Below are 25,637 nucleotides of genomic sequence, written 5' to 3'. Positions count from 1 at the left end.
GGATCCAGACATAACCTGACCGTGTCGTACTGTGGCTTGTTTTGTTCGGTACCGATGTGTACAAGATGGCTGCTATTGTCTCGTGTGTTCGAGATTGTAGTCAGTAACTATTTACCCATCTCAATACAATCTTTTTTTTTAAACAATAGCAGATTTTAATCATCCAATATTTCTCTAATTGGTTCAATTAAGAGCTCCACTTCGTAAAATCAAGTTTTAACTGCATTCTGAATTGACAATATACATGTGTCAGCATTGATTTCGATCTAAATTGTTTACAACAATAAGAAAAATAAATCACGATAAAATACTTAACTTGACTGAGACAGAACATGGTAAAATAAAATTCACATGTTTAATCTTTGTGATCTTAGAAATAATGGAGTCAAATATAGAGAGCCCTCTCTTATCTGACCCCTAAGTATTCTGATTTAGTGCCTTGACAAACAGAATGCTGTTAATCCGTTTAATAGAAACTACCTAAAAAGACCTCTGTTTTTTCGTCATCCTGTCTACTCTGAAGAAATATCTTGTTTTCCAAAGGTGTCAGATTAGACAGGTGTTTTTGTGTTGAGATCCATTCGCCATATCATTCATGACAAAACGGAAACATTTCACAGTATAATGGGAGTATACATATATCACAACTGACTTTTCTATTAGGTTAATGAAAGAAATCTAGGGGTAATAAAATTATGTATCAACCTCATTTTAATGTTAACAGCTATCACAGAATACAGGAAAGTGAAAAAAAGTCTGTAGAATGGAAACCAGGTGATGACAGCAGCATTGCTGGATAAAGTTCAGACTGCATTTTTTGGTGTCATACCTAAAGACTAAAATGATGATAACGGTAACAAAATCTTACCTTATTTACTGAGGTTCCCAAAGAAGAAATGATTTACAGGTAGCATGTCCACATAATATCTGCAAAGACACAAAATTGAACAATTCTTTAAGATTTGGTATCAAACAGAGATCAACAGAGCACTGTACACACTGCATACAAGAGTGTCGTAATAGTTCTAACCAGTCTGTATAACAGACCACAACAGATGTACAATATAAACTCCAACACTTCTGAAAAAAGAGATTGTGAAAATTGAAAAACAAAAATTCATGCGCAGTTGATGAGGGATTGATACTTTTTATCTGAAACCGTGTAAGCTTAGTCAAACCTCGAATGCAAAAGGTTTAAAATCTGAATGTCAATGTTGAAAACAAAATCAAGAAAAAAATGTAAAAGTTCTGATACACGTAGTTGTTATTGCATAAAGTTTCATTCTCAGCTATATACTTGATGAAATCAGAATCTGCAATAACTCATCTTCATACCTGAATTAAGTTTTAAATGTAATGTTTACCTGTACAAAAAATGTCTTTTTTGGGAATACTTTGATAGGTACGTGTTACATTTACCTGTAACGGATTTCCAACTATTATCAATGTGAAAAGTTAAATGGTCTCAAAATCACAGCCCATTCGACTTCAGATAAGTTTTATGATGGTTTGTTTCCGAAGTGTAATGCTATGAAAAACTATACTATAAGCATTATATTTTAACAAACAATGACCCTTTTAAAATTCAACTGATACAATTACAGCCTTTTTAAATTCTGTAAAAGGTTCTTATTTAAAGTTGATTAAATACAGAAGGTGTGTTTATATATAGATTCGGTCAGAAGCATCTCTATAATACAATTTTTATACACCTGCATTAAAGTGATATCTATTTATCTGGTGATGAGATATGGAGTTTTCCTGACGAGTTTATACATATAAATACACCTGAGACAGTACCTGATTGAGTCAGGTGTATAATTAGAGAAGATACTGGCTATCTACCTGTGAAAATATCCAGGTACAAACATCCCACTTGGGGCCGACCCGACACCAGACCAGCGGGAGGTTGGACTGTTTTGTTTATAAATTAACACTCTGCGATATGTGAGGAATTTACAGCTAGTCATGACTATAATCCCCAAATATACTCTTCACTTTTATCTTTGGTCAGCTGGGTTGATTCTGGATTCTTGGGAAGGAAGTTTGTCAGTTGTATGATGGTCGTTAGGGCAATACAGGTGTGCCTGGATACCTGTGGGTGTGAGAGAGACAGACACTTGTTAACTGCACCATTAGGCAGATATATGGGACCAGTGTCAGGGACCATTACTTATGAACAGGTCTATTCTGTATTCTGATTGGTCCATTAATCATGATGACCACTTCAAATTGACCACAAAGTGTACATCTCCAGATCATATACTTTCTCACGCTCTCATCGTTTACCAATTAGTTCTCATCCCATTTTAAAAGATCAACCACAAGATTTTGAAAATACTGTCAGATTTTAACAGTGACATGATAAATGGCAGTAAGCATTCCTCAAATATACCAGATAATAACAGCATTAAATAATGATACTGCTGGTTGTTTATTGTTAATTGGGAATCAAATATTATTGAAACATGTATATATATATATGTATGTATGTATGTATGTTGAAAATGCGGTTAATTCTCCTTGCCCAATAAATATAGAAAAAAGTTAAAACACTGGAAAAAACATGATGTAAAACATAAGCGCTTATGTATGTATGTATATATATGTAAAATGAAAAAATAGTTAAGATACAATTACTTCTATACAATAACTTTGAGACTTTACATATGTATATATATATATATATATATATACATACATATATATGTTAAGTCTCTAAGTTATCTTATAGAAGTAATTATAATTTAATTATTTTTTCATTTTAACTTCAATCCTTACTAAATCTTTAAAAATAATATGTACTTACATAAGAGTTAATAAATCCAGGTAAATTCCAGGTGAAAAACTACCAGGTGTGTTATAGGTACTATATAGTTGCTCGTTTAAGTGTTTCATGTTAAATTTTGTAACAAACAGGTCCTTTCAGTTTCCTACTGGTTGATTACACATTACAAGTAAACTTAGATATGAAAGCCTTTACTGGGATTTTATCACGAAAATATGCACAAGCGGGCAGTCTATATATCTCTAATATCAATGTTAATATATAAAGTTGCGTGAATTGCGGGATTATTTCACCTGACCTATTGATAGTGTGCAGTTTCTCATGAATAAAAATAGCCCTGACTAAACAGCGTGGGAAAGTCTTGTTTGTTGGTTATATTAACGATATTGAGTTTGCCGATCTCCAGATAACGGGTGTATATCATCATTTATCGAGGGTGGTCAATGACATCATCACGATTTATTTCCTGTCTTCGAATCACAATTCTGGTTATTAATCGGGTTCAGGTATAATTTTTTTAATGACAGAGGTCACGATTAAATCCTATACCGACCTTTCATTTACGTTATGGGGATTCTAGAATCTTAACAACAGAAAGTGAAAGTTCCTTTAAAAGCTGAAATACTTGGTCATTGGGAGTATTGTTACTTTGAATACAATAGTGGAAGACACCCACACTAACACTGCCGACCTGGAGTGTAAACATAGCCTAATAAACCACACCCCCTCTTTATAAAGTCAAACATGAAAGCTCAAGACCACTTCTCCGATTAAAAGGAACTATAAATGATAACTGAGTCTCAAATGGACCGTGTCAGTAAGTCAGTCCCCCGGTCTGTAGAACTGTATTGATATGAGGAAATTAATTGGAAAGACCAACATACCAACATGCCTGGAGTTTTTCAACCAACTTTGCTATTTACCATGTCAATTTGTAGGGTTTTGTATATTGATTTAGCTTAGAAATATCTTTTTTTTTTCAAATTCATATTAAAACCTATATTAAAATTTGAATTAATAAAACATATTGTTTGTTTTTCACACGTCTTCAGCACTTACATATCTTTTATTTACCAAATCTATATATAGGGTTTGGTACATGTATCTTGATTTACCTTTAAAATGTTTTTTTAGAACTCAATCTATTGATATCAAAAAGCATGTTAAAATCTGCATTATAAAAATTTTGTCTTTCATATGTCATATAAGAACTTAGTTATATGCAGTTAAAACTTAAATTGAAAATGATTGCAATTAAAATTTCAACTTTTCTCCAATTTCATTCTGATTTCCTGTTTTTTTTAACCTACATGTAGTTTAAGCAGGAAAAGCTGTGGGTTTAGGTCATTTTGGCCCCTATTTTGGGTTTTTAGCAGACAGAGGGGCTTTAATCTATTCAGCATGCTAGTTGCCTTATCCATGTTCACACTTTCCCACCTCACATGAAATATTCAGATTAATTACATCCCATATTGTATGATTGAAGTTTCCCACAGCGACATGATCTAATACTTAAATTAAAAAAGATGTGCAGGCATTTGTGTGTAATTAGTGTCCATCCGCCGTGAGTATTTGACTTCCTGTTAGTCTAGTTACCATAGTTACTAAAATCTAACTCCTACTCCTTGTACATCTTAAGGTAAATTTTCAACAAAACAATGATGGTCCTAAAATATTGACAAAAATTGGACACTATCTATCAAAGAATCAAAAGTTTTGATTTCTGTTTCAACAAATCTGATGTTAATTTCCAGCTGATGAAAATCAAAATATCTACTGACATTTATTTTTGAAGTTTTATTTAATCGCAATGGACCTTGTTCTAGATCAACATAATATATACCATATTTTACATCCACATACCCCAGGGGGTGTACATTTTTTATCAAATACAAAACATATGTGCTCGTTAAATACTTGTTAAAACTTTTATAGAGGGCTAGACTCACTAATCATATCGGAACTACACCAGAAATAAATCAATACAATATGACAGTTCTGTTTTCCTGATTAAAAAAAAAAAAAAAACATGACATGAATACACATAAAAGGTATTTCATTTTTTACACTTTATCAATAAATTGGTCACCCTCAAAAACAGTGAACAAAAAATACAACACTTTTTCCAATTTTTTTATGAAGGAAATATTTACAAATTGAAAAAAAAAGCTTCACATTTAAAAACTGTAAATGAAATATAGCAGGTTAACAAGGTAATGCCAAGTTGGAAATACAAGATAGAATATTTAGTAAGTTAGGATTACAAGATAGAATATATGCCAAGTTGGGATTACAAAATAGAATATATGCCAAGTTGGGATTACAAAATAGAATATATGCCAAGTTAGGATTACCACAAGATAGAATATATGCCAAGTTGGGATTACAAAATAGAATATATGCCAAGTTAGGATTACAAGATAGAATATATGCCAAGTTGGGATTACAAAATAGAATATTTAGCAAGTTAGGATTACAAAATAGAATATATGCCAAGTTGGGATTACAAAATAGAATATATGCCAAGTTGGGATTACAAGATAGAATATATGCCAAGTTGGGATTACAAAATAGAATATATGCCAAGTTGGGATTACAAAAGAGAATATATGCCAAGTTGGGATTACAAAAGAGAATATATGCCAAGTTGGGATTACAAAATAGAATATATGCCAAGTTGGGATTACAAAAGAGAATATATGCCAAGTTGGGATTACAAAAGAGAATATCAGTAGATTACATGATAGAATATTGGTACTGATATTCAAATGGTTAGTAAGTCAGTGTGTTGCCGTTCATCAGGTCTGTAGGAAAATGGTCATGAGGTCACCTAGTATCTACAGAATTACAATATCAAAATTTTTTACTTCTGTGAATAGGGAAACAAGATGACTTCTCTAATCTTTATACAATTTCATCTCTGTAAAACCACATTCGTCTATTAAATCTTATCTTTTATCATAATGCTAAAAAGCTTTTTTGTGTTTATTTAATAAAAAAATAAATTGTGAGATATGACTTATTCTGAAAATTACTTACAGATTACATATGATAGGATGTGTCGATTGTAGATAAATTGTGACTGGGTTGTCTGCCCTTTGTCTGGCCAAATGAGGGCCAAGTACTCTGTAATGATGGCTGGCTACAAACCAATGCCAGGAGATGGACCAGTCTGCACCGCCCTCAAGAGGCAACTAATTGTCCGTCTCTGATGGCCGTGATGCACGTCAGGTCCTTCAATTGTTTTACTGGTCGTGTTTTGGCTGCAGTGATAGTATATCTCGTGTGATGTTTTTAGGGTGAAGGTACATCAGACAATCTGTCGGAGACAGAAACAGAAGTCTGTCTAATCTGAGGCAGTGTCAGTAACTTGATTTCTGTGTACCTCGGTGTCATGCAACCTTCGGCCTAATTGGGCTACTTAAATGCATACACTATCTAATAGCTACACTACTGAGAGAGCAATGCAGCATTTCACAAAGAAAATTTGATTTGATTGGACGCAAAAGCAGTGTATACGGTTCACAATTATACGCTGTCACACCGAGTTCATTTTGACTACTGCTAACCCAGCCCTAGGCTGCAGGGTATGGTGCAATATTCCTGACAAGTTCAGACACGTACACCATCAAAATTGTCTCATAATTTTGTATAGGAATACTGATACAGCAACTGTTTTTAAACAAATACATGTTAGGAATATCAAAACCACTTCCCCGCAATTTTAGAGTTGGAAATTCATTTATGGAATTGTCTGGAAAACGTACCTACAAGCAGTTATATACATGTTAAAGAAAATGTCTGAAAATAGATACTGAAAAAACGAAAACAATTTTCTCCCCATAATTCTGGATTCTGCCACAACATGGACTGATAAATTCTCTATACATTTGGGGATTTCTGATTGATCCGAGTTGATACAACATGTTTGGTAGACATAGGCAGTAGAAATTTAAGCAGAATATTATGCTTATCTCAGCAAAACTTAATCAACCTAGTTTCGTTTGTATTTTTCAACACTTTAACACGTTAAAGAATAAAGTTTTAAAATAGAAATTGATTTTAACTGAAAATTTTAGATTTCGAATACAAACATTACCAGAGGTACAGAATTTTATCTATGTTACTAGTCAGTGAAAATTTTATAGGTTGTATCTCTGTTAGTCTATTTTTAGGATGAGAATCATCCAGTTTGTTGTATTCGATTTACAGAAGTTAAAGACACTAATCTTGTCATCTCCTCCCAATAAAGAACTCCATATTATAAGGTGGGCTTTGTGTTGGTGAGCTAGAGGCATATGCGATGAGGCACCTCCCTCCGAGTGAGGTTACACAGACCAGTGTGAATATGCAATAGAAACATTGCTATTGATAACAACCGCAGCCATGTTCAATGTCAGGGAGACTCTTGATCCCAGTGTATCACCCATGTATCTGTTCCTGCTATACAAATCCTTCACAGGCTATTTCCTTCATGCTCCACAGTGCCACACTAATTCACAGAAGAGTAAATAAATCAACCTACTTTTGTGAGAGATCATTTTCCTGTTTGCTCCGAATCGGCCTCAGTCTTGAATTAAAAAATGGTCCAACAATGTCCAGAAAACTAGTTCTATTGCCTATATTCTTGTTGTGTACACTACAAAACCTGTGAGGTTATACTTTACCCCACAAAATCTGTCCGTTCATCCTATCGCACAAAAACCCTGTCCTGTCATGATATTACCCTACAAACCCTGTCTTATCCTTGTACTCCGTAAACCTATATTTTCATCCTAGTACTCCACAAAACCCTGTCCTTACATTCTTGTAATCCAAAAACCCTGTCCTAACATCTGTGTAATCTACAAACCCTGTCCTTACATCCTTGTAATCTACAAACCCTGTCCTTACATCCTTGTAATCCACAAACCCTGTCCTTACATCCTTGTAATCCACAAACCCTGTCCTAACATCCTTGTAATCCACAAACCCTGTCCTAACATCCTTGTAATCCACAAACCCTGTCCTTACATCCTTGTAATCCACAAACCCTGTCCTAACATCCTTGTAATCCACAAACCCTGTCCTAACATCCTTGTAGTCCATAAACCCTGTCCTAACATCCTTGTACAATGAAAAATCTTTCTCATCATCCTTGTAATCCACAAACCCTGTCCTAACATCCTTGTAATCCACAAACCCTATTCTAAAATCCTTGTAATCCACAAAGTATGTCCTAACATCCTTGTAATCTGCAAATCATGTCCTATCATCCTTGTAATCCACAAACCCTGTCCTAACATCCTTGTAATCAAAAACCCTGTCCTTACATCCTTGTAGTCCACAAACCCTGTCCTTACATCCTTGTAATCCACAAACCCTGTCCTAACATCCTTGTAATCCACAAACCCTGTCCTAACATCCTTGTAATCCACAAACCCTGTCCTTACATCCTTGTAATCCACAAACCCTATTCTAAAATCCTTGTAATCCACAAAGTATGTCCTAACATCCTTGTAATCTGCAAATCATGTCCTATCATCCTTGTAATCCACAAACCCTGTCCTAACATCCTTGTAATCCACAAACCCTGTCCTTACATCCTTGTAATCCACAAACCCTGTCCTTACATCCTTGTAATCCACAAACCCTGTCCTAACATCCTTGTAATCCACAAATCATGTCCTATCATCCTTGTAATCCACAAACCCTGTCCTAACATCCTTGTAATCCACAAACCCTATTCTAAAATCCTTGTAATCCACAAAGTATGTCCTAACATCCTTGTAATCTGCAAATCATGTCCTATCATCCTTGTAATCCACAAACCCTGTCCTAACATCCTTGTAATCCACAAACCCTGTCCTTACATCCTTGTAATCCACAAACCCTGTCCTTACATCCTTGTAATCCACAAACCCTGTCCTAACATCCTTGTAATCCACAAACCCTGTCCTAACATCCTTGTAATCCACAAACCCTGTCCTTACATCCTTGTAATCCACAAACCCTGTCCTTACATCCTTGTAATCCACAAACCCTGTCCTAACATCCTTGTAATCCACAAACCCTGTCCTAACATCCTTGTAATCCACAAACCCTGTCCTTACATCCTTGTAATCCACAAACCCTGTCCTTACATCCTTGTAATCCACAAATCATGTCCTATCATCCTTGTAATCCACAAACCCTGTCCTAACATCCTTGTAATCCACAAACCCTATTCTAAAATCCTTGTAATCCACAAAGTATGTCCTAACATCCTTGTAATCTGCAAATCATGTCCTATCATCCTAATGCTGCCTTTAAAATCTTGAACTATATATCTAGTATAAAAACATGTTCTTACATATCTGTCCTATTTCTCTTGCATAAGTTGTACACGACCTTAGATTAATACAATGCAGTAGTAATCAGCTGAAATGACATTGATGTGACATGTGACATCTTTAATTGGCTATTTATTTGATGTATCAGACTATCTGATTGGCTGTGAGATGTTTCAGATTCTTTGATTGGCTGTTTGATATGACAAATCAGATTTTGTGATTGGCTTATTGGTGTGATATCATATAGCAGTCAATGTATGTGATTGTACAATCAGCTTTAACAGTGATTTGGGAGGCGAGTTGGTGAGATACAGCCAGATTAGAGCAGGATACAGTGACGACCAGCAATGATTGTCAGAATCCGACATTATTTATCAGTGTTAATGTCAAACTGCTAGTAAAACGTATCAATATCTGATCTTCCCACCTACCCATCAGACTTTGTAACTATCACAAATCAGATAGCGACGCCACACATACACACCAGTACAAATCTCATCCAAACGCAACAAACATAACATTTCTTTCATTTACATTGTTTTTAATAAAGAAAATGGCGACTGGATGTGATGGGACTGCAGCCGGGATTGTCAGACAAAAATACAGCTGCACCAGACATCAGCATAAGTAAAGCTTGACTTTGATAATTGTGACAAATCTAATGTTGCCACACTTTTTGTTATCATTCCCTGGAGTGCTGGCATTCTAGTAAGTAAGTTATGGAGGAATGGTGATAGAATTAACGACACTCTGAATTAATCTCTTGCATGTTCTGTTACATATTCTTTTTAAAATAATTTTGGCTTCGATTCAAGTCTAATGGCGTTTTCACAGACATCTGTAAATACTGGTGTTTTATGATACAAACAAATATATCAAGAATTCATTTCAAAGTTAAAAAGACTGACACAGGGGAACACAGAACCTAGCAGTTTATCACCATGTTACACAAGCTGGTTTAATGATCAGCAGCAGGGTGACATTGTATTCTGTTCTGTAGAAAAAGTCTAGTACAAACAGAATGCTGTACTTACAAGTTGACATAGCAATGGTTTCAAAGCATTGTTAGCTTCAAACTGAACAAAATTTTACTTACTATGTATACAGAGATGATTATAATTATTTATTTCACAAGAATAACAATATTTTGATATTAACAGAGCATTTATTTCTATAGCAAAAATTATCTTGAATATTTTCAAGACGAAAACAGCAAATAGAGAATAGAAAAATCCTGAGGGGTCAGTCTACAACAGGAAACATTTTGGGTCATATCTTGGAATTTTACTTTCATTCCTGCTGATGGAATCAAACTAGCAAATAACATCACCACAGGTCAAAGGTTAGCAACTACATGTCAAAAGGTCAAAGGTTATGAACTGTAAGGTTTGAGATGACAAAATACAAGGTCATTGAAGACAAGAAACTCCTTAAATATCAAAGCTTGGAGAGCAGAAAGAACGAAAGAAGTTCAAAGCTTGAAGGATTCAGTGTCCATTCAACACCAGCAATAATTTCTCTAAAATCTGCAAGACGGTTAATGAACTGCAATTAGTGTCCGATCTAGTACCAACAGACATTTCATTCAACAGGACATTCTCCTGTGTACACATATATAACACATGGATTAATCAGAAGAGAATTTCGTGTAAGGTATTTATAGCTGGTATGTCTGACGCTCAGGGATATATTGGAAGGCCAGATCAGGTGGTTACATCGGGTCAGACACCTCCCTCAGTACCATGCATACCAAAACCTTTAGTATATGACACATTTCACAGACTGTTTTAATTCCCTTTAATATAAAGAAGCTTGAGACTGGGTAAAAGACCACCTGCATTGGCAGACCACCTACTTCAACCAACTACCTGTCTTCAGGGACCACATGTTTTAAGAATCAATGTGTTCTTTGAGTACCATCTGTTTAAAAAATCTTTTTGATATGATGGAATTACCTGTGGAAGAAGACAGTTGATTTTGGGTATCACCTACAGAACTACAACATTTGACACAGTATCTGTTTATAGAAACTGTCTCCCTACAATACCTGTTATCAGGGAACACTTGCCTCAAGAAATTACCTGTCTGAAAGAGACCACCTGTATAAAGAGGCCACATCTCTAGCAATACTCTTAGTACTTTACCCAACCAGGACAAAATTCTTACTATCAAAATCCTAATGTGAAAACACATTGTAAGGACCACCATAACTTACTCCCCGGGGACAATTTGCATAATGCTTGTTTCTGCAGACTCCCAAACCGGTATTTATTTTGACATAAATCAATTGGAAGTGAAATGTTTGTTGTTTTTTACAGACATTCTGGCAATGATGGTTGTGTACTAGTATTGATCAGAAAACATGTTAGGTTGTGTAGGTTTTGGTCCTCTGTATTAGTCAGGTCAATTAATGGCTTCCTATTGCTTCCCAATACAGAATGGCTTATTGGGGAAATCAGAAAGTCAAATACACTAGCTATTTATCAGACATGCCATATTGGTAACCTGCTGATCTGACATACAAACCTCTGTCCTCACACAAAGGTGCAGGCTGTAGACCCAAAACACTAGTACCTACACATGCAGACACAACTAGTTCACTCTCTCAGACTTCCATACATACCTAGAGGTTTTCAGAACTTCTGGGTACATTATCCTTGCGGCCTGCTATGTTCCTGCCTTACTGGACCTAGTCCAAAATCTAACTTCTTCCGTGATGTGTCCAACAGTAGTCACAGGTCAGGAGAAATACAATTCTCCAACAAACACACAATAAATATTTGAAAATAAAAATTCCAGCAGTTTTGTAAACAGAGAAATTGAGTTGTTTTTTGAAGTCAGATGGAGTGACTGCAATGTAAGGTTACCTGTACCAGCAGGTTTACCTGACAGGTGAGAACCACCTGTACATCTGTGGCAGGCTCTGTACCATCTCTCTGTAACCACACACTGTAGTACACCTACTGTATATCTCCCTCTTCCTGTCACTCAGCTTATTCTTCCTTCTGTTTATCTGTGTTCCTCACTCTATCTACAGATAAGTCTCATTCACAATGTCTGTTTCCTTGCCTTGGCCATCCCATCTTCTGTCTATCAAACCTAATCTTGTCTGTCTATTATTTTCACTTTCTGTGTCTATTCTAATATTTCCTTACTTTGTCCGGTAAATCAAGTCTATAACATAATTTTATGCTTCACCAGTATTTGTGAATCTATAATTATACTATGTCTGCATGTAATGCTCCATTCCGATTCCTTCGTTGAATCTCTGTTCATAGACTACCTCCTTATACCTATATCTATTTGTCTATCTGGTGTATATGTCTACCTGTCTGTCTATCTGTCTGTCTATCGTTCTTCCCTGCTGCTGCCTCTGGGAGAGTTCCAGAGACCAGTGAACTCTAGCTGGTCTGGCCTAATCGGAGAACAGGTCGTTGTTTTTACACCAACGTTTATGTAACGGTTCTGGAGAGCCAAACTCTACTCACAGAGATGAAAGAGGCCTATAGACAAACACCAGGCAGGTCGTCTGATAAGGAGGATATAAATGATGTCAAAGTTTGGGAAATGTCTTTGCTACTGAGGCTACTCAGGTCCTGCCAACACAGGAAGTAGATAACTATTGCTGAAAATGTCCTCCCTCAGCTTGTCCCCTGTGGTCAGGTGTCCAGTGTTGGTCATACCCTGCACAAACTTGATTCAATGTCCACTTTGGGATATAAATTATGTGGTCTTAGGAATTATTAAATCAAGGGCATACAGTGTCAGATCTTAGACATACAGTGTCATATCTTGGACACACAGTGTCAGATCTTGGACATATAGTGTCAGATCTTAGACATACAGTGTCAGATCTTGGACATGTAGTGTAAACTCTTGGACATATAGTGTCAAATCTTAGACATACAGTGTCAGATCTTAGACATACAGTGTCAGATCTTGGACATATAGTGTCAAATCTTGGCAATAAATTATCAAATCTTGGATATAAAGTGTAAAATCTTGGACATATAGTGTCAAATCTAGGACCGATGATGTTAATCTAGGAGAAAATGTCTAATCTAGGACGTAGGATATCATATCTAAGACAGATGGTGTAAAATCTTGGATATATGATGTAAAATACAGGACAGTTAGTGTCTGATATAAGACGATAAGAGTGTGGTGTATACTAGTACTACACAGTGACAGTAAGAGTGTGGTGTAGACTGGTATTACACAATGACAGTAAGAGTGTGGTGTAGACTGGTATTACACAGTGACAGTAAGAGTGTGGTGTAGACTGGTACTACACAGTGACTGTTAGAGTGAGTTGTAGACTGGTACTACACAGTGACTGTAAGAGTGTGTTGTAGACTGGTACTACACAGTGACTGTAAGAGTGTGGTGTAACACTGGTACTACACAGTAACTGTAAGAAAGTGTTGTAGACTGGTACTACACAGTGACAGTAAGAGTGTGTGGTGTAGACTGGTACAACACAGTGACTGTAAGAGTGTGTTGTAGACTGGTACTACACAGTGACTGTAAGAGTGTGGTGTAACACTGGTACTACACAGTGACTGTAAGAAAGTGTGTTGTAGACTGGTACTACACAGTGACAGTAAGAGTGTGTGGTGTAGGCTGGTACAACACAGTGACTGTAAGAGTGTGTTGTAGACTGGTACTACACAGTGACTGTAAGAGTGTGGTGTAGACTGGTACTACACAGTGACTGTAAGAGTGTGGTGTAGACTGGTATTACACAGTGACTGTAAGAGTGTGGTGTAGACTGGTACTACACAGTGACTGTAAGAGTGTGTTGTAGACTGGTACTACACAGTGACTATAAGAGTGTGGTGTAACACTGGTACTACACAGTGACTATAAGAGTGTGGTGTAGACTGGTACTACACAGTGACTGTAAGAAAGTGTGTTGTAGACTGGTACTACACAGTGACTGTAAGAGTGTGTTGTAGACTGGTACTACACAGTGACTGTAAGAGTGTGTTGTAGACTGGTACTACACAGTGGCTGTAAGAGTGTGGTGTAGACTGGTACTACACAGTGACTGTAAGAGTGTGCTGTAGACTGGTACTACACAGTGACTGTAAGAGTGTGGTGTAACACTGGTACAACACAGTGACTGTAAGAGTGTGCTGTAGACTGGTACTACACAGTGACTGTAAGAGTGTGGTGTAACACTGGTACTACACAGTGACTGTAAGAGTGTGTTGTAGACTGGTACTACACAATGACAGTAAGAGGGTGTGGTGTAGACTGGTACTACACAGTGACAGTAAGAGTGTGTGGTGTAGACTGGTACTACACAAGTGACTGTAAAAGTGTGGTGTAGACTGGTACTACACAGTGACTATAATAGTGTGTGGTTTAGACTGGTACTACACAGTGACTGTAAGAGTGTGTTGTAGACTGGTACTACACAGTGACTATAAGAGTGTGGTGTAACACTGGTACTACACAGTGACTGTAAGAGTGTGGTGTAACACTGGTACTACACAGTGACTGTAAGAGTATGTAGACTGGTACTACACAGTGACTATAAGAGTGTGGTGTAACACTGGTACTACACAGTGACTGTAAGAGAGTGGTGTAACACTGGTACTACACAGTGACTGTAAGAGTATGTAGACTGGTACTACACAGTGACTATAAGAGTGTGTAGACTGGTACTACACAGTGACTATAAGAGTGTGGTGTAACACTGGTACTACACAGTGACTGTAAGAGTGTGTTGTAACACTGGTACTACACAGTGACTGTAAGAGTGTGTAGACTGGTACTACACAGTGACTGTAAGAGTATGTAGACTGGTGACTGTAAGAGTGTGTAGACTGGTACTACACAGTGACTGTAAGAGTATGTAGACTGGTACTACACAGTGACTGTAAGAGTGTGTAGACTGGTACTACACAGTGACTGTAAGAGTGTGGTGTAGACTGGTACTACACAGTGACTGTAAGAGTGTGTAGACTGGTACTACACAGTGACTGTAAGAGTATGTAGACTGGTACTACACAGTGACTGTAAGAGTGTGTAGACTGGTACTACACAGTGACTGTAAGAGTGTGGTGTAGACTGGTACTACACAGTGACTGTAAGAGTGTGTAAACTGGTACTACACAGTGACTGTAAGAGTATGTAGACTGGTACTACACAGTGACTGTAAGAGTGTGTAGACTGGTACTACACAGTGACTGTAAGAGTGTGTAGACTGGTACTACACAGTGACTGTAAGAGTGTGTAAACTGGTACTACACAGTGACTGTAAGAGTGTGTAGACTGGTACTACACAGTGACTGTAAGAGTGTGTAGACTGGTACTACACAGTGACTGTAAGAGTGTGTAGACTGGTACTACACAGTGACTGTAAGAGTGTGTAGACTGGTACTACACAGTGACTGTAAGAGTGTGGTGTAGACTGGTACTACACAGTGACTGTAAGAGTGTGTAGACTGGTACTACACAGTGACTATAAGAGTATGTAGACTGGTACTACACAGTGACTGTAAGAGTGTGGTGTAGACTGGTACTACACAGTGACTGTAAGAGTGTGTAGACTGGTACTACACAGTGACTGTAAGAGTATGTAGACTGGTACTACACAGTGACTGTAAGAGTGTGTAGACTGGTACTACACAGTGACTGTAAGAGTGTGTAGACTGGTACTACACAGTGACTGTAAGAGTGTGTAGACTGGTACTACACAGTGACAGTAAGATTGATTTCTCTTCTGGTGTTTTATTTTATCTATGTTGATCACTATCTTATTTTATTATTACTCTGTATATAAAACCAGTCGATCTGATAATGTCTGAAAAACCAACAAAACCAAGAGCTGCTCATCAACTCATCCAAACAAATCAGGCTTGAGAATGTTTTCACATTCAATTCTCCTCTTTATTCTATTCTGAGACAGGCAGAAAGGTCACAGGAACCCTAGTTAGGTTTAAAAAATATCTTAAACCAATCAACAGTTCTGTACTAGGGGTATGTCTATCTCACCATCTCACCATAGGGTTTGACCCCGATCTCCAGGCGTGACCTCTAAACAGGACCCAAGCCAGACAGATCGAGGTTACAAAACCCGGCACAAATTACCTTTAAACTAATTCATTCATGAGTTCATGATTAAGTCAACTGGATCTTTGAATAACGGGACTTTATTAATAAATGGCATTGCCAAGCATTGTGTTGTGGTAAACAATAGCTGCCTTGTTGACTCGGAAAATTACTACCTACTAAACACTTTATACATTGCTCTCTCGACACCAATATCAATAATTCACTCATGAAAGAAAAAAAAAAGTATATGGAAATTATTTCAATTATTATACAAGCATAACGGTAGGAATAATTCATAAATAGTTGTTCTTTGAATTGGAAAATAGCTCATTGATTATTGATTAATATCTCAACCGGGTAGTCAGAAAATATAGTCAGTATAAGGAGGTGTCCTTATAAAGAGGTTCAATTAATAGATTGTTATCAAATAGTCATATATACAGAATTGATATATTGTTATTATAAAGAGGTTTCCTTATAGATAAAGTTAAGCAAAGTTTAGCATGGTTATTATACAGAGGTGGCATTAAATAAAGGTTTAGGTTTTACATGAAGAGATTTAGGTAACTACCATTTGAAGAAATGTCGCTATACAGAGGTTTATATGTACTGGTCATATGACAGTATTCCAGAAAATACTATCACATAATGTTCAGTATATAGGGGGATGACTCTTATAAGGACAAAAAAAGAGAAAAACTGTTACAAGTTATAGACAATGATATTTCATAGAGATTCAGAATAAAATGTGTCACTGCTGAGAGGAACAAGCTACATTTAATCTCCAGGTTTCACAAAAATGCAGGTTATTTTTGTTTAAGATACAAGATCTATATTTAAAGGTCATTTACCAATGGTGGAGGTCATACAAAGCAGTCATTATTTCATATCATTAAGAAATTTTATCTAATTTTACACCTGATTTTTATCAATTTAGTATAATTAGATGTATTCTTGGCCTCTGAGCATTAAACAGACTTCACTGTACGATATTCAATCAAGACATCACAACACACTTTTGTTATTTATTGTTTTGTAAACCTTCCCCAACCTCCACAATTTCCGTTGCTCAATAACAAGGGAAAATCAGGTAGAGATGTTTCTTGTTTGTTTAACCCCCTGCACAGGTCCATGAATGATTGAATGCGAAAGGTCTCTGTACAGCATTCACAGTAATATACATTTACAAAGCAATTTTTTTTAAGAAATGTCTATGAACAAGTCTGTAAGATTGAATTGATGGTTGTCATTTCATCATCTTTGTTGTTGGGTTGCAGAAGCGAAATCACAAGCTCTACCATCAACTCTCAACATAACCTATACTATAAATCTCAATCAGACCAAGAGATGGGGCCTCCGATAACATAAAAAGATACACGCAATCCTAACAAATTTTAAAAAATTCATAACAGTTTGCTTCGCTTCAACGATTTTCTCTCCAGTGAAGTCAATATGGATCAATATATACAGAGGTAATGGTGGTAATGTACTAGTTTAAACCAATCACCATGTTTAAAAATTACCAATAAATTTCACTTTAACATTTCAAAGTGTATCTTCATTCACCCAGCTCTTCTTGGCCCAGGTTTCCCACAGTTCTAAACTGAACTCTCCCTCAAGCTATCATTTAAATGATTTTCATGGCTGAAGATTTGGACAGTATTATCTTTCATTCTTACAGTAAACAAGAGGCCCAAGGGCCTCAACGGTCACCTGAGTCACAATTGTTCTTGTAACATGTCATAGAAATGATTTTGTTACAAAAAGTGATATTAGTTTAACTATATTGTACACATAATACAAATGTAAATTGTGAGTGCATTAACTGCTGCCCCATGCTAAGGCTTCTAACCAAGTTTGAATTAAAACAAATTTCAATCAAGATTTGAATTTTCCCGAAATAGTTGAACATCTGAAATTTCAGTCAATTTGACCCGCTTTTGACCCCACCCATCAGCACCTTGGGGTCAGTCAAGGTCAATAGGTGCATCTCATCAAACAGCTAGTTTTTACTAATTAAAAATAAATCATAAACAAGCTTGAACTATTTTGGAAAGGAAACAAACAAATTATGCTCAAAAATATAATTTTCCTGTATAAAATATAGAAAATTGTACCCAGTCCCCTTGAGGAATGTTAGATCCTGGGATCAGAAAATTTTACAACTTTGGTAAAGTGTCTGATGGCTTTTACCATCCATAACGAGTACTTGATTCTACCATACCTGGAATTTGAGAAAAAGATATTTGATGTTTCAGTCAATTTGACCCATTTCCGGCCTTGCCCAACAGCCCCTGTGGGCCAGCCAAGATCAATATGTGCATCTCATTAAACTGTCAACTTTTACTTATAATTCTATCCAGTTTTGAACCATTTCCAATAGAAAATAAACAAATAATGACTTTAGAGTTTATGATGCACAACGCTGGACAAATTGGGATCGCAGAAGGCCACTGTGAGACTTTGTCTCAGGTGACCTAAAAGAACCTGCTGAAAATGACCCAAGGTAATTAGAATAAAAAAATATGAAAAACTGCTGAGTTATGTCCCTTTAAAAGATATTTTTCCTCTTTTAGTTGTAGGTATTGATATTTTTGAACACTCCGTGAAACTATCTTAACATTTTCATCTGTGATTTTATTTTTTTACATTTCCCCATAATTTCTTTAGAAATTAAATTCCTGTTATTTTTCCCTTTTGCATTGTGATAAATAACTGAAGTTTATCTGTGTCAATACCATCGGTCATTACCCTCTTCCTAAGTAAGTGTAACATAAGTACTAGTAAATCAATGAGGTGAATTTTATCAGAGATTTGTGAAGATTTTGTCATTTTTCAGGAGAAAGTTTATTAATCACGCAGGCGCCACATGGAACACAGGACTGAAAAAATAGGGTGTAAAAATAAACATCCCCGTCTGTCACTTCCGTAATATCTGTTTTGATGAATTAGCCAGAAAACCAAAGTTTGTAAGATGATAAGATAGAAAAAGATGAATTGTAGCTTTGTTTAGCAGGGGAAGGCACAAACAGGGGGTGTTTTTTGAGTAATGTATCTAGTAGGGATTTAAGGCTTGTGTATCTGTAATGAAGATGGTAGGGACAGGAAGATGGGGAAAGGAAACATGTAGGGATTTGAGAGAAAGCTTAAAGGGACTAACACATTTGTATCTGGATTGGATCAATAGGTATAGGTAGGTGATGTAGGGTTAGGTTGGTATAGGTAGGTGATGGGGGCTAGGTTGGTATAGGTAGGTGATGTAGGGTTAGGTTGGTATAGGGAGGTGATAGGGGGTTAGGTTGGTTTAGGAAGGTGATGGGGGGTTAGGTTGGTATAGGTTGGTGATGTAGGGTTAGGTAGTGTTACGTTGGTATAGGTAGGTGATTGGGGCTAGGTTGGTATAGGTAGGTGATGTAGGGTTAGGTTGGTATAGGTAGGTGATGGGGGCTAGGTTGGTACATGTAGGTGATGAAGGGTTAGGTAGGTACAGTTAGGTTGGTATAGGTAGGTGATGAAGGGTTAGGTAGGTACAGTTAGGTTGGTACATGTAGGTGATGAAGGGTTAGGTAGGTATAGGTAGGTGATGGGGGGTTAGGTTGGTATAGGTAGGTGATGGGGGCTAGGTTGGTACATGTAGGTGAAGAAGGGTTATGTAGGTACATGTAGGTGATGAAGGGCTAGGTTGGTACATGTAGGTGATGAAGGGTTAGGTAGGTACAGTTAGGTGAATGAGGGCCACCAGGCAAGGTACACACAGGTGAAGAGGAATTCTGCGCCAACTATAGGTGCGACTCTTGGCAAGTCTGTAACATTGAGAAATCTCACTACAGAAGACTTTAGGGATTGGTGAGCATCTCCCTGTACATGAGCCCGTAGGGAGTAACACAACAGAGGATTACAGGAAACAAGATCCTACACATGTTTTTGTCAAATATTACAAATATTCCACCGGCTTCTCAATAAACTATCACAATCATTATCTCAGCGAGGAGTATATCAACTGACAACTCGATTCTGAAACATTTTTATGTTTTTGAAGTGGAGAGAGGGGTGGGGGATGTCTTACCTACATTAGAGAATATGTAGACAGAGATAAAATGAAGTGTTTTATCGAAAGTTTATGTCTGGAGATATCTGAGGGTGTGATCCTCAGGTGCCATATTGGGGCTATTGTCTTACCTTGCAGCACACCTATGGCATATACAGCTTATCACGGCTAATTATAGCACTATAACTCTCACAAACAATGTTAAAGCAACATTTTTTACCAAAGTTTTAATCTGAAAGTACTTTTCTGGAGATGTTGCATAGCTCATTCACATTTCATGACATGTTGTGTTTTTCTAGCAGTATCTAATCAAGGAAAGTACATTGTACCGTGAGAAACGAGAAGATACAGAATTTATAGCAGTGTTTTAGAAAAATTGAAAAAAAAAAAATTTAAAAATTGTACAACGCTTGTCAATATTTTTAATCTTGGCAGCTGTATTTTCAATTATGAGCTTCATACATTTTATAACCATCACTTTCAGGGATTCTTAAAACAGCAACCTTTACATGTACATGGTACACTACAACTAGACTAGAGCTAACACATTTCCGAGATAAAACTTTAGGGCTTTTGGCAATAAACATATATTGCATATTTATGAAATATTTTATGAGAAATTTTTTATTTATACACATCTAGCTAAAATGACAAATTTATGAGGAGTTATTTGTCACTATAGTATGACAAAAATCTTTTACTTTCAATTTTTTTTTTGTGAATATATTTAAAAATTTGAGCTCATGTTATACCATTATCCTGAAATAAGGTTACATCTATATAATATGAACAGAGGTCTTGACAAACTATGTTTTCATTGCAGTATAAATAGAGAATGACATATCTCTTTTACTGTGAAGTTACACGGAAACCTTTAAATTCCCTACATCATCTGTCCTGAGGACTCGGAAGCAAGATTAATACTGTCTCAATAAACAAATTGATATTTATTATTTTTAGCAATGAAACTTTTGCCAAATAATGAAACATGGAGATTAAATGAAAGAAAAATGTTACATCCATATGAAAATTATGAATTTTTAATGAATATCTGAATGAGAGACAACACATATATTTTCTGATAGAACAGCCATATTTTATACCACAGTGGTGAAGTTGTTCTGTTTTGATGAACTGATAATCATTGCCAAGGAAAACAAAGCATGTATCATCTAGTCTACATGATGTTAGCTTCCTGTGGAAGATAAAGTTCATATCAACCTGTTTAATCTGACATCCTGTGGAACATAAAGTTCATATCAACCTGTGTAATCTGACACCCTGTGAGACTTGAGATGAAGTTCATAACAACCTGAGACTTGAGATGAAGTTCATATCAACCTGTTTAATCTGACATCCTGTGGAACATAAAGTTCATATCAACCTGTTTAATCTGACACCCTGTGAGACTTAAGATAAAGTTCATATCAACCTGTTTAATCTGACACCCTGTGAGACTTGAGATGAAGTTCATATCAACCTGTTTAATCTGACACCCTGTGAGACTTGAGATGAAGTTCATATCAACCTGTTTAATCTGACACCCTGTGAGACTTGAGATGAAGTTCATATCAACCTGTTTAATCCGACACCCTGTGAGACTTAAGATGAAGTTCATATCAACCTGTTTAATCTGACACCCTGTGAGACTTGAGATGAAGTTCATATCAACCTGTTTAATCCGACAATCCGACACCCTGTGAGACTTAAGATGAAGTTCATATCAACCTGTTTAATCTGACACCCTGTGAGACTTGAGATGAAGTTCATATCAACCTGTTTAATCTGACACCCTGTGAGATGAAGTGAAGTTCATATCAACCTGTTTAATCTGACACCCTGTGAGACTTGAGATGAAGTTCATATCAACCTGTTTAATCTGACATCCTGTAGAACATAAAGTTCATATCAACCTGTTTAATCTGACACCCTGTGAGACTTGAGATGAAGTTCATATCAACCTGTTTAATCTGACACCCTGTGAGACTTAAGATGAAGTTCATATCAATTTTTTTTAATCTTACATCCAGTGAAACAACATAAAGTTCAGATTAGTCAGAGTTTCTGAATACATCAATTCCATGTAAGTTAAGAAATGGTTTTACATCTTAACAATTTGTCAGACTGCTCAGAGTTCGGATTAGAAAGGTTTCAATGTATGTTTCTAACGTTGTGATTATACTGACCTTTTATATCTATAATACAAACATTGATCAGACAATTAATCAAATACATTACAATATTTCACAACGAAGACCATCATAGTGATGTATTGTCAGACTTACAAAATACAGGTACACTCACAAAACTCAACAATTTTAACATTTAATTTACCAGGCAGATATATTGTTACTAAATACATATTATGAATATTTTTTTCATTTATGTTATCAACAATATATTGTGTCAATGTGTCGTTTTAAGGACATTGTGGACGTGGTTCCCACGAATCTCTGGAACTTGTCACCATTAATATTAGATAAGGCGATGCTACAAAGTTGTGACAATGCCATTACTTATTGATGCAGACCATTGGAGCTCTCAATTAAGATTTCTCTTTCAAACTTGAGCAGAAAGAGGGCTGTTGTTGGTTGTTACATTCCCCTAACATCCCCCAAAACCTATCCCTCATCATCAAAACCTGTCCCACATGAATGATGAAAATGCAATTCTACATTTTTTATTTAACGGAAAAAAAAATGCTAAATGGCATAATTTATTCTATGCATGGATAAATATTAAAATAGAGAATAGAAAAAAATTCTTTCAGTACTTTCTCCAAGATCATGAGAGAATGGAACATGTTGAATTATAAATGCTGTCGGCCATTGATCGCAGGCTTCCACTACGCATATTGATCGTACCGTTTACCTAACCAGGAGACAAAGCTAGCAGGCCCTGTGTATATCTCACTGCCTGCTTCTAATCAAATTTTAGTTGATATCAAATGTGAAACAAATTTCATTGAGTGACTTTTAAAATTGCATATCGATAGGGTGCAAATTGCATAAGAGATTTATTGGTTTTTTCGTTTTTTTCTCCGACCAATTGGCTTGATAAGCAACATTGGATATAGCTGTGCAAATGTAGTTTTTGAATGTGTTTGTTCCAAGTTTGTGAATCTCTTGGGACCCCGAAGAATTTTGTTAACTTAAAATTTGCAGTTAGCCTGAATATATATACATTTTATGTCTGGTGTTTGTGATAAACAACAGCTTTTTTCATGCAGTTTAGGTGATTTATCTTATCAATTACGCACAACCTGACAAATATTTGGTTATTTAGAAGTCCTCTTGATACAGGTACACTATTGAAAACTAGTGGGTTACACAGTACATGCATGACTACTTCTTTGTAAGTCTTTGTCTCAATTGTATAAGTGAACAATGCTATACCTGAAATCAGGTTTCCGAATTTAGTCACAGTTTAACTCAATTGGTATCAAGTCAAGGGGAAAAGCATTTTCTCATTACTAATCGATGGAAGCCAGATTTATCAAAGTCTGATGCCAGCCCATTGTCTGTTGGACTCCTGGTCACATGACCTCACCATGTGACCTTGTCTGTCGGTTTTTAATTTGATAGATAAAAATCATATAAACTTCGACAGGAAACAATAACAACAACCAAACATCTGCAAAACCTTTTCTGTTTAAATTTAATTTCTTTTCATTCAGTCTAGTTTTAGGAGGATCTTCTCCCCACCCTTTTTATCACAGAAATATTCATTACTTGAAATATTTCCGAAAGATAAACAGACTGATATGAAAACTTCAGGAACATTTTATATATTTCAAATTCCATTAAATATAGGTAATATTTTTAGATTTTTTGAAAATTTTTACAATCAAAGATGCTGCCAAGGGCGATTTAGCCGTAATTTCCAAATTACAGTCACTCAGCAAAAACCGATATAGTATCACACTGGTTCTTCCTCTCACCATACAGTGTCATTAAACTGCTATCCATCGTGGCAATAACTTCCATATCAATCTCTTATAATTTGAACAGTGCATGGGCATTTAAATTGTATAATACTTATCAATATGTCCCATTACCCAGTATGGGATCAGACTGGAATTTTTTAAAACTTTTTGCCCATCAAGCAATTCTACACAATCCTCCCTACATCTAAACTTTCTTTTAGCAATTGTATAAGATAAAAGTAAACCATAAGTTATATACGTATTTCTGTTACATTTTAAACAAAACTAAAAAAAAAAAAATTGCATTTATGCAGTAGGATCAGTGTCATTTTAATGTTTGTTCTCTTACATCACATCACATGAAATCTTATAAGAAAGCAAACATTTATGTGATGTTTAACTGTTTCCATACATTGATAATATAGAGACTTCAATGCCTGAAATATTTCTCAAATTTTTTTCTTAATACTGTCAGTGTCTGTCATTTAAGTATGTCATATGCCACAGCCTGGACAAAAATCTTGTTGATTTATAATGTGATATTATTTGAAAACACTCAAATTTGGGCTCCCCTGTTTCTAAACAGGGATATTATGAACAGACTACCTCTCAACTTACAAATATATTAAGGCTAACACTGCACTCTTTTCTATACAAAGCTGTCGTCTTCAATGAACAAATGACAATAGCTTTTCCTCCTGGGGTCCACAGGGAAGACTCCTGACATAATGATATCACTTTTATCTGTCATCAATAATATATAACTGCCGGTGTAATAAAATACTGAAAAAAGAGAGGTGTGAAAGAAACTTTCCGAAGGTCAAGGTCAACATGGTATATGGGGAAAGAAAAGTGGGCAAATGCATATTTATGTGTATCAAGTACTAACAACCTTTGATATAGACAAATGCAATTCCTGTTTGACATTTTGTGCTTTTATGAAAATGTGTGCTTGTTATTTTAGCAAATGCTGACCAACTGTTGGTATTTATCTGCTGGAGTTTCGTATTTCACTACATACAGGATAGTTGGGTTGTTTTAAAAAATTTGCCCTTGTGTTGAATGCAGTACTGTTTGTTGTCTAGATTTCAATACATCTGTTGCAGAAATGATATTATTTTAGATTTTTTTTATTTCAGGAGAAAAATACAGGAAGTGATTCTAAATCCAGTCATCCAATCAGCACTCAATACCTTTTTTTACTAGTGTTGAAATATAAAACAGTGCTACATGTCGCTGTCTGGGAGACCTATCAAGCTTTTTATCCTGGTACTATTGTGTCCCTAATGCACTTTTCATAACTTTGAATTTTGTCAGTAAATCATACAATTAGATTTTACAATCATGCCCATCTAGAGAATCACTTTTACCTGTCTAGAGTGAATATCATTTGGTCAATGTGTTTGACACATCAGTACATCATGTTTGACCAATGTCCAGTGTAACATTAGACATATCTATACATCATGTTTGACCAATGTCCAGTGCAACATTAGACAC

The 25,637-nt window shown here is 36.0% G+C and overlaps 1 long non-coding RNA gene across 1 annotated transcript in view; it reads right to left on the bottom strand.

Moving 5' to 3' along the window:
- Positions 1–906: 906 nt before the first annotated feature.
- Positions 907–25,637, bottom strand: part of LOC132561227 (uncharacterized) — a 53,037-nt gene continuing 28,306 nt past the window's right edge. Inside the window, exon 3 of the long non-coding RNA XR_009554686.1 lies at positions 907–927. This is a non-coding gene — a long non-coding RNA (uncharacterized LOC132561227). The remainder of the gene's footprint in view (positions 928–25,637) is intronic.

The sequence above is a fragment of the Ylistrum balloti genome, unplaced genomic scaffold, assembly GCF_031769215.1.
Source record: "Ylistrum balloti isolate Yb309-2 unplaced genomic scaffold, AGI_CSIRO_Ybal_v1 Utg371182, whole genome shotgun sequence".
Classification (NCBI taxonomy): domain Eukaryota; kingdom Metazoa; phylum Mollusca; class Bivalvia; order Pectinida; family Pectinidae; genus Ylistrum; species Ylistrum balloti.
This window is presented reverse-complemented; position numbering and strand designations above follow the sequence as displayed.